Source organism: Canis aureus, chromosome 5 (assembly GCF_053574225.1).
Source record: "Canis aureus isolate CA01 chromosome 5, VMU_Caureus_v.1.0, whole genome shotgun sequence".
Classification (NCBI taxonomy): domain Eukaryota; kingdom Metazoa; phylum Chordata; class Mammalia; order Carnivora; family Canidae; genus Canis; species Canis aureus.
The window spans coordinates 14,107,807-14,121,075 of NC_135615.1; the positions used below are offsets into that span (position 1 = coordinate 14,107,807).

The 13,269-nt window shown below is 42.2% G+C and overlaps 1 long non-coding RNA gene across 1 annotated transcript; it reads right to left on the reverse strand.

Moving 5' to 3' along the window:
• Positions 1-4,121: 4,121 nt before the first annotated feature.
• On the reverse strand, positions 4,122-8,789 carry LOC144313333 (uncharacterized). The gene is made up of 3 exons (XR_013378999.1): positions 8,463-8,789; positions 7,352-7,505; positions 4,122-4,360 (listed from the first exon to the last, which is right to left on the reverse strand). It is a non-coding gene; the product is annotated as an uncharacterized LOC144313333 (long non-coding RNA).
• Positions 8,790-13,269: the final 4,480 nt, after the last annotated feature.

Genomic DNA, 13,269 nt, shown 5'->3' on the forward strand with positions numbered 1-13,269 from the left:
TAGTGAGTATTAGCCACCTACAGAGGAGGACACTAGGGTGTACAGCCAGTATTCACCCATGAGTCTGATTCTAGAGGCTACATTCTTAACTTCTCCAAAGCCTTCTGATAAAGAGGAATTCTCACCATCTTCCCCCAAAACAAGTGAATCTGCTTTTTTCACCTGGGCACAACTGGCATATTCTTGAGGCAGGGGGTGAATTAAAGAGCCCTTCACAATACATTATGATATTTTCATACAAAATATAAAGTTCCAATGACTTGATGTGGGTTATCAAAACAGAGATTAACAGGCTGAGTCATAGAGTAATTTATTTCAAATTTGGCTTCAGCAGCCATTGCTAAGTGATTTCAAAAGTAGGCCAATGGTGTGGGAACGGCTTGCATGACGTCATGTTTAGGCAATCTGATTCCCACCCTGAAAGGCCGAGACCTGCATTGGAGCATGGTGCTTGCCTCTTGCCGTCCCCCACCCAACCACCCACCCATCCACAGTTCAGATGAAACGAGTTGCTCCCCGTTTTGTGGTTTTTATCTCCTAGCAATGCAGCTGCCTGATGCATTCTCATCTTTCAGGCTGAGCTGCCAACTTTCCATTCTGGGCTCCAGAATGAAGACAAAGAATCATCCTCCAAAGTGATGCTAGAGCTTTTTTTCCCCTCCCTTTTGGCATCAGTGTTTGAAATGGAAACTTGATTCACTTGTCACCAAAAAAAACCACAGAAAGTGCTACATCAGAGGAGGAAGACAAAGCCTCTCCACTGGGATTCTATTTCAGGGGTGATAACTCTGCATGCTGTGAAGAGGGCTTCAGAGAAAGACCAGGAAGGCAGTTCCTCCCGAGGGGCTTGGTGGAGCCCAGGGGACCATTCTTGAGCCGGGAACTATTCTTGTCCTGACGCATAAGAGTGCCAAATTGTGTCAGTCTTGTGAGATTCTCCCTCTCTGGGATGAAACATCCACAATTTAATTATCTCAAGTATACTAATATTAAGATTCAAATGTTTTGAATACTTAAGTACTGTCTTACCGTTGGTTCTCAGAGATGGGCTCCCCCACTTGCTAGGTGCTGGTCAAACTGAAAAATGGGAAAGATTATAGAAATCACTACTTGAAGGCAAACTTTAAGAGATTCTTAACTCTAGGAAACAAACTGAGGGTTGCTGGAGGGGAGGTTGATGAGGAAATGGGGTAACTGGGTGATGGGCATTAAGGAGAGCACTTGATGTAATGTGCGTTGAGTGTTATAGGCAAGAATCACTAAATTCTACCCCTGAAACTAATAATCTATGTTAACTAACTTGAATTTAAATAAAATCTTTAAAAACAAAACAAAAACAAAAACAAAGAAATCCCTACTCTATGGGTTTGTTATGAGGATTAAAGGAGATAGGAATGTAGATTAGCGACCAGGCACACAGAGAGGAGTAGAGTGAGGTATTTAACAGCAAGGACTCTGGACCCAATTACCTGAGTCAAAAATCTGTTACTACCACTTACTAGTCAGGTGAACTGGAACAAATTATTTGACCTTTCAGTGAGTGCCTCCATTTCCTCACCCGAAATGGGGTGAAAATGATAAAAATGATGTCTCCTCATAAGGCTGTTGTGGGTGTTCAGTGATTTAATATGTATAAATCATCCAAAACCATCATCAACACATAATATGTCCTCTATGGGTATATTCAACTAAGTGTCCAATAAATGCTCTGTATGGATGTATTATTAGTCTACATTTCTTCAGCCCTACATGCTAGTATTTAGATGCCTATAGGTGGCTTTAGATAGACATGGTCATCTTTGCCTTTATATAGAATAAATATGGTTACTGGGTCAGAGCTCAGGAAGGGAAGATAAATAATACATACTGAGCATCCATTATGTGCTAAATACTTTATGTGTATAGGCTATGTTAACCTTCATAATCATCCTAAAGTTAAATGTACTATAGCTGAGGACAAAAATGCTGAGAAATATTCATTTACTCCAAATCACAAAGCAGAGAACAGCAAAGCCAGAATCTAAGGACAGATTTGTCTTGCCTCCTTCCTCTTGTCTCAGGAAGGAACCTAGACTGAGGTTTATCACCCCATCTTTTCAGTGAAACCCAACCTTAATTTTCGCAGGAGACAAGATCTTTCATTCCACATCAGGATATAGGTTTGGAGATGCAGACACCTCCTGCTGACAAAAATTCCCCTGATGTGTAAGCATCCGACACAAAATCCTTTCTTTTTTTTTTTTTTTTTAAATCCTTTCTTGATAACAGATTTGGTTGTGGCAGGAACAAAAGGGCACTGGTCCCAGAAAAGGGAAGCCAGATCCAATTTAGGTCACAACTTACTGTTTTCCTGGTCAGTTCTGCTTACTTTCAAAAACTCTAATTTTTAATGTCTGCTCCTGGTAGGGCTGCCACACTTTAAAGTATATATCTACCTAGATGTATGCTTTGTAATGTTTTAATATAAATATGTCCAGTGTCATATTTGGGATGGACTAAAAAGTTATTTGGGTTTTTTAATCTGAAATTCCAATTTAACAGGGTATTAACTGTGTTTTAGCTGGCAACCCTAGTCTCCTGACTTGAAAGCCTTTCACTGAGTATGTCACAGTCAGAAGAGATAAAGATACCATCACCGAGCATCAGAGAAATAGTCCCAATGCCTTCCTAACCCACAAGCTTAAAATGAACTTGGAGCTGCACTCAGGAATGTCTGATCTGGGCCTAGCAACAGCATTTTCTGCAGACTACCAAAGGACCTACTGACTGAGGGGAGTGGTGACCAGGTCTGGAGTAGCAGCAATGGGATGATGAGAAAGAGGTGGAAGGATAGGTCCTCTGTGCTTTCAAACCTGTGTATTCTTGTTAGTGTTCTGGTACTGCTGGCACAGATGACAAACCTACTGGCTTCAAACAACACCCATTTATTGTCTCACAGTTTCTGTAGGCCACATGTCCAGTGGGCTTAACCAGATACTCTGCTTAGGGTCTCACAAGGCTGCAATGAGGGGTTAGCCTGTCTGGGCTCTTCTGGAGGCTCCCAGGAAGAATTTGCTTCCAGGCTCATCCATGCTGTTGGCAGAATTTAGTTCCTCCTCATGCGGTTGTGGGACTGACATCCCTGTCTTTTCTGGCTGTCTGCTGGAGTGGGGGTGATTCCCAGATTCCAGACATTGCTTCTTTCATTGGCCCCCAACTCTCCATCTTCAAAGCCAACGCCAGTGCATCAAATCTTTCTCATGCTCCCAATCTCTCTGACTTCCTCTTCTGCTGCATTTCTCTGACTCTCTGTTTTCCTCTTGTACTAAAAGCTTCCGGGATTACATTTGACCCACTAGATAACCCAGGATTATCTCCTTATGGTAAGGTCAGCTGATTAATAACCTTAATTATACCCACAAAGTCCAATTTGTTATATAATGTATATTCATAGGCATAACACCAAGGGACAAGGGTCACAGGGTCAAAATTCTGCCTCGTACTGCAGGCCTTGGACATTGACAACACATTAACACATTCTGACAAAGGCTGCCAACTTCTGGAAGCAGAAGAGCACTTACCCATTTCTGGTGCTGTGAAATAATCAGGAGAGAATCGGAAGAACTCTGTTCTGATCCCAGCTCTGCATCTACCATAGCAAGTGAGCTTAGACAAGTCATTTAAAGCTTTTGTGTCTGTGGCTACTTTGCCTGTCGGTTCTTAATATATGGATGAAGAGTCTAGCTCTCGGCCAGACACCTATGTGTGATTTTTCAGGCCTAAGCACCGGTGATCAGAGAGGCTTCACCTGCCAGTCCTCAAGGGGAAAGCTGACCTCCCCACACACTGACAGGAGTTACAGTCAAGGACCCAGGCCCCCCGCCAGCCTTGCTCTTACACACGTCTGCATTGCCAGCCCAGGCACCTCCATCTGGAGGTCTCTTTACCAGGGAGATACAATGACAGAGCCACCCTCGGGAGACACAGCCAAGACCTCCGTATAGAGGAAGAGAGGAGGACACTTGAAAACACTTTTTCTCTATGCTGACTTAGTATTCACTACTACTTTTCCATGGCAGTCTTCCTCCCTCTGTTCCCTAACCCCCAGCCCAGCCCAGGATCAATAAAACTCCAGGAACCTTTTGCTCAGGGCTCCCTCAGGAGTGAGATAATGTCCACATCTGCGCTGATACATCAGACCCTCACTTGGTTCTGTTCCATGGGGAAAATCAACAGGAGGAATCAGCACATTCTCCAGTGTAGCTTCTTGTTCATACTAGGTAGTGATTAAAGGCTTGACTATTACTTGCTTGTTGACTTGTTGTCTTAATTGGTTTCTCCAACACCTGGTAGTCCAGCTTTCTCCAGCTCAGCAGAGCACCTGACAACATGAGACAATATAGGACAATGCCTCAGTAGTGGCATGGCTTACATGGTTCATTCATTCATTCATTCATTTATTCAGCACCTATTATGGGCTGGGCACTTGCTAGGTGTCAGGGATACAGAGATGAGTAAGACCCATTCCATTATGGCAGGAAGGTTACATTCCAGTTGAGGAATCATGACCAATGAATTATGACACAGTGATATTAATTCTCTCATCAAGTATTTGTTGAAAGCCTAACTTCTTGCTTGAGATCTCATATAATGATTCTTTGAGAAAGATTTATGATTAGCTTTATTTTATAGATAAGTAAAATAAGGCTCAGAGAATAAATATTTTGCTCAAGGCCCCAGAGCTAGTAAGTGATAGATCAGGATTCAAACTCAGGACTTTTGATTTAAATTCAGTGTTTTCTCCTTCATCTTAGGTAGAGATAAGTTCTATAGGGACTCAGAGAAGGAGACTGATTCTTCCTGGGTTAAAGATGGAAGTGAATGCTATAATCCTCAGGACTTGGAAAAAGTCGAGTGCTATGTATGATGGCTCCTGCTGTTATCATCCACCATTTACATCCTTACTCCTTTTAATACATAGACAAAATAAAAGTTCCAAGTCACCTATAAGTCATCATGCAAAGCCCTGCCTTCCTTTGGAGGCAGAAAGTCCTCTGCTATCTCTGTCACAGACCTGATTCGAGGTCAGCTCCTCCAGCTCTGTGCAGATGACACCCATGCTCCAGACAATGGTGCAAATGGCTTTCTCCACAGGGTTTTAGGAAAGTCTGTCTTTACATAATAACCCACTAAACACAATGACTCTCAAAAACACTGATTCTTTTTTTTTTTTTTTTTTAAAAAAAACAAAACAAAAAACACTGATTCTTTAATGAGGCTGTTGGAGGATCAGAGTCCTATCTGGACATAAAGGAATCCATTGATTCCGCATCAATGGCCTGAAGGAAAAAGCCAACCGTGGGTGTTTGCAGAATGCTGGGCAACAGTAAAGGGCTCAGCACTCAGAGCTAGAAGGGCGGCAAAAGTCAGCATGATGCAATGGTCTCCTCCCTAAAATATTTCCTCTCGGTTCCCTGTGAGTATGAAGTTGTTCGCAAATATTTAAGATAAGTGCTCTTGTCTAGACCCACTCACTGGTGCCCAAGAGCTGTAACCACACAGAGATGAATGCTATGGAGCCTAGCCCTGGCATGTGCCCCTCCAAGGGCGCTTCTGCTTTTCATTTGTTTATTCCAAGGCCATTTCCCAGCCCTTCTTCCTTTCTAGGGTCCGTAAGGAAAGCACAGCCATCCACACAGATGCCAGAGGCCCCCCTCTGTGACCTTGCATCTGCCCCCTAAGAAATTCTGCAGACACATGGAGAATCCAGTTTTCTTCTCTCAGATCTCCCTCAGATGGACGGAAATCATTGGCCCCATTGACTAGTTATGATATTTTTTTTCCTCTTAGATCCTAGGTCTTCCCAGTCAATAGAGCTTCAAGGTGAGAACAAGAAAGATTGGATTTTATTCTGCCCAGTTTGGTGGTAGCCAAATTACATCCTTACTCAACACGAACAGTTCCAGTTATCAAATAAGACTAGTATGGATTTATTCATCTTTTAAAGACTTTATTTATTTATTCATGAGAGACACAGAGAGGCAGAGACATAAGCAGAGGAATGGGATCCCTGGGTGGCGCAGCGGTTTGGCGCCTGCCTTTGGCCCAGGGCGCAATCCCGGAGACCCGGGATCGAATCCCACGTCGGGCTCCCGGTGCATGGAGCCTGCTTCTCCCTCTGCCTGTGTCTCTGCCTCTCTCTCTCTCTCTGTGACTATCATAAATAAATAAAAATTAAAAAAAAAAAAAAGAAAAAAAAAAAGAAGCAGGCTTCCTGCAGGGAGCCTGATGCAAGAGTCAAACCAAGGACCACAGGATCACGACCTGAGCCAAAGGCAGACGCTCAACCACTGAGCCACCCAGGCGTCCCACTAGTATGCATTTATTATCTAAAATTTTACAAAATAAGTTCATTGGAAAAAGGTCCTAGAGAATGACAAAGTATCATGCTGTTCTTATCGGCTGTTGCTTAGTAATAGTGATTGTTGGAATCCTTATCCATGTGCGTTTCTTCCCTTAATAAACATCTATTGAGAACCTACTGCATACAGAGTTCTTTGCTGGACACTCATGGTGGTACAGATACACAATCTCTGTCCTTCCAGAATTTAGCATTTACTACTTGAAAGGAGCAAAGTAGAGTACTAGAGAGGAGGAACAAAAAGGTGTCCTTGGTGGTGTGTCGTTTGGTTCTGAGCACTGTGTCACAAAAATAGACATTTTGAATAACCAAGCAAGGCTGGTGCTGACGCAGCCTGGCTTCACTCATATGCCCCTTTAGCCAGCTGACAGGCTAGCCCCTGGCAAGCACCAAATCCTCTTGTTGGGCTTAATGCACGAGGGTAGTTTGGTGTCTGCTGGAGGCCAACAGAGTGAATTTCAGGTCTGTTTGTGGGCACTCTGGAATTTTAAGTGCAGGCATTTTTTATTCATGAGATTCAAAGGAGACCCTGAAATAGTTGGCTCTCCAGCCTTAACAGGCGGGCCTGAGCACTTTGTAAGGGACTAGGGGAGTCATACCCTGGCTAGGGCAGGGAAAGTGATGACTCACTCAGAGCCACTTAGGTTGGGCAGGAAACGGCTGATTCTGTTGTTGCTGTTCTAGAGGAGGCCTGCATTCCCTGGGTGGACAGGTTGCATTAGGATTTTGGCAGGAGTTTCACTGTAGCTCTTTATCTTTCTTCGATTCTTCCTGGGGATTTGGGGAAAATATTGAGCCATAGGATGAACTAAACAAATAAGAAGGAAACATGGTGTTCTTCCAGGCCCTCCCCTCAACGTGGGTCCCAGCAACCTGAGCTGTGGTGCCTCCTGGGGAGGTGAGGAGGAGGAGGAGGAGCACACAACAAGGGATCCTTCCTACACTACTTACTGCCTTTGGAGCTCCGGGCACTGGGGGAGCACCCCCCAAAGTTGTAGCTTTCCAGGAACTGCGGGAAGAGATCCCCTTGCTTGGACACTGCTGGGTTGAATTTCAGCTCAGCTGTGGAGGCAGTAGCTACTTCCATTCTTTGCATCTCAGAATCCTCATTTGTAAAATAAGATAAGTAATAGAAGTCACCTAGAAGGTTGTTTGTGAAGTTTCATGAAGAAAAACATGAAGCATCTAGAACAATGCATGGTTCAGAGTTCAAGCTTAATAAATATTTGGCTATTTTAATGAGGGTGCCAAGAGGACAGCATGCATGGAACTGGTGCAGACAACGACTGTTACATTATGTCTGGAAGCAACCTTAGTTGTTTAGTTTTAATGAGCCATAGCAAAGACATACGCTGGTAGGAGGTCACTCTGCACCTTTTGATGGATGCAGTTCTCTCTTTCTAAACCTGGGGGCATGTTTCCTTCTGGTCTAGACCAGTGCTCTTCAAACGTGACATAATGACCTGGTACATAAATGACCTGGGGGTCTTAGTCAAATGCAGATTATGACTCAATGGATTTGGAGGTAACTGACAGTCCACATTTCTAACAGGTCCTTGGCTGAGGCCACAGCAGCTGGTTCACAAATTCTGAGTATCGAGGATCCAGTCCCAAAAAACCTCCTGTGATGATGGAAATCTTCAGTGTGTGCACTGTCCAAAACAGTAGTCACTAGCCACTAGCCACATATGACTATGGAACAGGTGAAATGTGGCTGTTGGAAACTGAAGTTTTTATTTAATTGAGGTGTAAACAACCGCAGGTGGTTCATGATTACAGTATGGGACAGCACAGCTCCAGACCCTTCTGCCCAGAAGCTCAAAGTCGTGAGTTGGATCCTTGTTAGAGTCATACACAAAACTCTGTTAAGGACTACATATTATACTTTAGATGACAATGGGGATTGAGTATAAGAGGTGTAGAGTTCCACCCAATCTATCTACACACTCAGCAAATACAGCCAAAGCATATACTCCGGTACATGTGAATGTTAGTAAAATAACCTTTTTTATTTGCAGATGAACTTCCTGATAGAGCTGTCTGACCAACTTCCTTCTCTTACCTCCGGACCTTGAGCCAGATCTGTTTATTACCCATCTGTTGGAAAAGAAGGTATTTCATTAACGATGAATTCAATGATGTCCTCAGCTTGATCATTTTCACCTCTTCAATGTTTTCCTTGCATGTTTTCAGTGTGAGCCCTTGATATCTGTATACATCGTTGAAATAAACATTATCTAAACATAAAAAATGGAAAGTTGAATGAACTTAAATAGGTAAAAAGATCTTCATCTGACTATATTGAAAAATATTAAGACAAGAACTTAGAATGTTTGATAAGGAAGTTAAGTCTTTGATTTCTGCAAATGTTTCCTTGGATGAGATGGACGTGTCAAACATCCTGGGTAAATAGTGATGAGCCTTAAACCCATATCAGTGACAAATAACTGACTCTGATCCAGAGCACTGAGCTGGATTCTGAATAGATGCCAGGGCCCTGTGCTTTCTCATTGATATGAAGAGGAAGCCAGCCCATTTTTCACTACATCTTTGTAAGAAGTATGTTAATGTTCTTACCTGCTTTTTTAAAAAAGATTTATTTATTCGAGAGAGAGAAAAAGACACTGTGAGTACAAAAGCAGGGCAGGGGGAGGTAGAGGGAGAGAGAGAGTCTTATGCAGATTCTCTGCTGAGTGGGGAACCCCACATGGGGCTCAACCTCATGACCCTGAGATCTTGACCGGAGCCAAAACCGAGAGTCAGATGCTCAACTGACTGAGACCCTCAGGCACCCTTACCTGCTTTTGATATTAGATGTAAGAGATCAATTTCAATCGTCTCCAAATTGCAGTACTGATTTGAGAAATGACACCTGGCATTTTTTCTGACACTTGGCATTTTTAGCATGTCAATATTTGAAACCATAGGCAACACATGGGTACAAGGTAAAGAGTGATTATATTAGCTCTAGGTGTATATTGAGTATATTGTAGTTACATAATATATATAGCTATACTTATGAGAAACTCTTATTGTGATAGATATCAAATTGAATTTAATGACGATTAAGGATGTAATGCTTACCTTTTATTTCATAAGAGTAGAAAGTACTTTGTATAGCCACACTGCATTTTAAAAAAGTATTACAGGGGTGAGATATATTGAGAGACTAATATATGCCCCCATACCCTGCTACCAAAATGTGTGTATGGAGAAGAACATATGCTGAATAGAATGATTCAGTTCTTGTTCAAGGAACAAATGGAGCTTCTTGCCATAGTGAATAGTGTAAGGGGGCCCTTTTCAATCAACACTCACATAGAAATTAAAGTGGGTTTCATTAAATGCCTTCAACAATGTACTAGAAAACATACAAACCTTAGACATCTGGTTTAGTATGACACAGCACTTAATAGATTCAAGATTAACTCTCAGATGAGAAAGAATTCCAGTGGGTCAAGGTACAGAGGAGTATTTTTCTCTTTTCTCTTACTGCCATCGTTTCCCCCTCCTCTATTTTCCCTCTCTAACTATCTTTGTTTTTTAACAATTAGAAAGTTACTCTGTATTCCTTTGTCTATCCCATAACTTCTTCCAGTTGATGTGTCCTCTTAGTTGGTCCTCAAATGTACTCAGCCCCATGCAAGATGTCAGAGAAAGATACAAAGAACACATAGACCCCTCCTTTCTGCCTGCAATTTAGAATGTTATCTGGGGAGACAACCTTCCTATGTGAATAAATGAGCCTATAAAGAACATAAATGATCGAAAACCACTCACCAATCATGTAGAAAAGCTAGGGTGGTTGACCACAAGAAGGTGAAGGAAAAAAGAAATTTCAATGGGGATTCATGATGTCAGGCTGACGACTACAAAGCAACTGCAGAAAACCAGGCCAATATATTGAATGTCATAGGAGAATCAGAGAAGCTGAGAATCCAGTTTGCAAGGAGAGCTCATTTAGGCAAAAGCAGTCTGGGCACACAAGGTGAGAGAAATCTGAAACAAAACCCTCAATGAAGCTTATACTGTGCACCTACCGGGTATGGACAGGTTAGCACTGGCTCTCCAGTGATACCTGGACTCACAGCAGAACATCTGCTTAGAAGAGATAGAGATGTACCGATATGGATCACAACTAAGGCAGGGGTCCAGGAGCTGGTGATTGGATTGGAAACAGGCAGAGCTGGGCATCAGGATCTCAGCCAAACACTTCTGGGTGGTTTGAAGCTGCATGTTCCTTTTATTTTATTAATTGCCTTTCACGGAAAGGGCTGGGTAATGTTTTGGTCATGTTTAAGTTATGATCCTACTTTGACCATCAGCCTGGTAAGGTGGGGCTGACCCTATGGATAGCACCCTTGAAGTCGAATCTTCACAATGTGAGTTGCATTCTTAATAAAGTATATTTACAAAAGCATGTAATAATTAAATCGACATAAGACAGATTAATAGGAGAAAAACAAATTTAATGTCATATGTATGGGAAACCCACAAAATTTCAAGACTCAGACGTAACCAAAGCAGGCAGCTTTTACACACTTAAACAAAGAAGTGACACATTTGTGAGGAATCAACCAGACAACGACGTTTGTGCTTGGGGAAGTGAATTAGTGAAAAACTAACAAGATTTGTTTACACAGCCTTCTTGGCCCTGAATTCCCTATCTCTGATGACAAGGATGCCTTCTATCCTCCTAGAACAGGGATGGGGCCTTTCCTGCTTTTGCGGGGGAACAAATGGGGGTCAGAGTGTCCTTCTTGTACCAGTTGCTTCTTAAGCAGCTTTAACTCAAAATAATCGATATGCCCAAATGGTGTATCATGGGGTAGCATATTCTCCTCTCCAGCAGCAAATAAAAGTAAATAGTCAAGGCCTTGGGAAATATAGGAGGTGAGGAATAAGAAGCCAGCATGTGGCCTTGATACATAATAAAACCATAAAGAATAAAGAAAGAGATAAAACTATGATCACTTAAAATTTTTTAATTCACTGCTATAAATTAATGGGATCAACTTGAATGTGACAGATGTTGAAATATAAAATAGCTGAGAGGTGAGGATATAAAAGCACATTCTTAAATTCTTCAAGTTTGAGAACTAAGGGACATCACTGAGATTGTGTCTACTAGCAACACAGATTTGAAATGTTAAAAAAATCACACAATTATTTTCTTTACTTGTGCAAATACCTTGCTGCCTTTTCCACTAAATTGATGAATAAATCTTTGTCTCAAGTGTCTTTGAGTCACAGCCTTTGTTGAGAATCCCTGGGGAATGGAGAGGAGTAGAAGGGGGAAGGAGAGTAAAGTAGTTTAGAAGATAGAATAATTCTTTTTTTTTTTAATTAAGATTTTTTTACCTATTTATTTGAGAGAGCGGAGCAAGAGAGAAAACACAAGTGGGGGGAGGGGCAGAAGGAGAGGAGGAAGCAGACTCCCCGCAGAGCAGGGAGCTGAACTTGGGCTCCATCCCAGGACCCTGAGATCATGACCTGAGCCCAAGGCAGACACTTAACTGACTGAGCCACCCAGATGCCCCAATGAGATTATTAATGAGAGTAAACAATGGTACTGGTTTAGTCGGGATTCTTTTGGTTGGAGTGATAGGTCCCCAACTTACATTAGCTAAAGCAAAAAGGTTATTCAAGGACACTAGGGTATCTTACTGAGTTCAAAAAGAGAAATGATGCTGGGACTCAGGAAGGAGAGATCCAGCCTATGAAAGGCAGCAAGCACCATCTTGCCCCAGTGCATATCTGGGTCCTTCCTTCCCTTACCCAGTCCCTGAATCCCACCTTAATCACAACCTGAATCTTTCAGATTTCTCTCCACTGCCAGCCTTGGCACCTACTAGGGGCTTAAAAAATATGTACCAGGTTAAGTCAAACTAGAACATCTGACCCAGAAGTTCAATTCCTCACAAAGTGGACTGCCAAACCTCCCACACAAATTACCATGACATTGACAAATTTAGGGGTTGCCACAAAGAGTTTTCGACCACATCATTTTTTATTTTAAATCAAACAAAGAAGGAGCTATGACTGTTTCCAGATCGTTGAGTGTGATGGTCAAGAAAGAATCCTTGACAGGTGCCTGGCTGGCTTAGTGGCTTAGTGGCAACACATGACTCTTGATCTCGTGATTCTAAATTCAAGCGCCACATTGGGTATAGGTATTACTAAAAAAAATAAATAAATAAAAGGAAGGAAGGGAATTTTTGAGATGTGTTGTGATGCACCTTAGTAAGTTTATTTAAGTAGCACAGGGACAGGACCTGTGGGCAGAAAGGGCTGCCCCTTTGCTGCTTGAAACTGGTGGTTACATGCCTAGTGCTCATGGGGGAGGAGACATGCAGGAAGCATTAGATCATAAATGTCTTCTTCACATTTCTACTCATAAAACTACTTTTGCAAGATTTCTCTGGTGTGTATCTTTCAGTTCAATAATCAGTGAGGTATACAGACATTCATGAGACCCTCTAAGAATGTAGCAACCAGCTCCTATTTGATCCTTATGAAAACTATGCAGGCTCTAAGTCAGCCTGCTGGGCTGAAGGTGAACATTTTTCTACCCCTCATCATAATGACATGAAAATCCATATTTCTAGATGGAAAAAGAAATAAAATGACATTGAGTAGACGCAGTAGTGTTTTGCCTTCTTCTCAAGGTTCTCCATGTTATATATCTAAGCATCAAGTTGTGCCCTTCACAGTTCCATACTGGTCCCCAGCTTGATGACTCCACAGTTTGATCCCAGCTTGATCAAGAGCCACCTCCCTCTTTGTCAGACTTCAAGAGTCTTTTTTTTTTTTTTTCTGTCAGTGGGTTTTTAGTAAGAAACGATAAAGTGAGACAATGGACCTCCAGC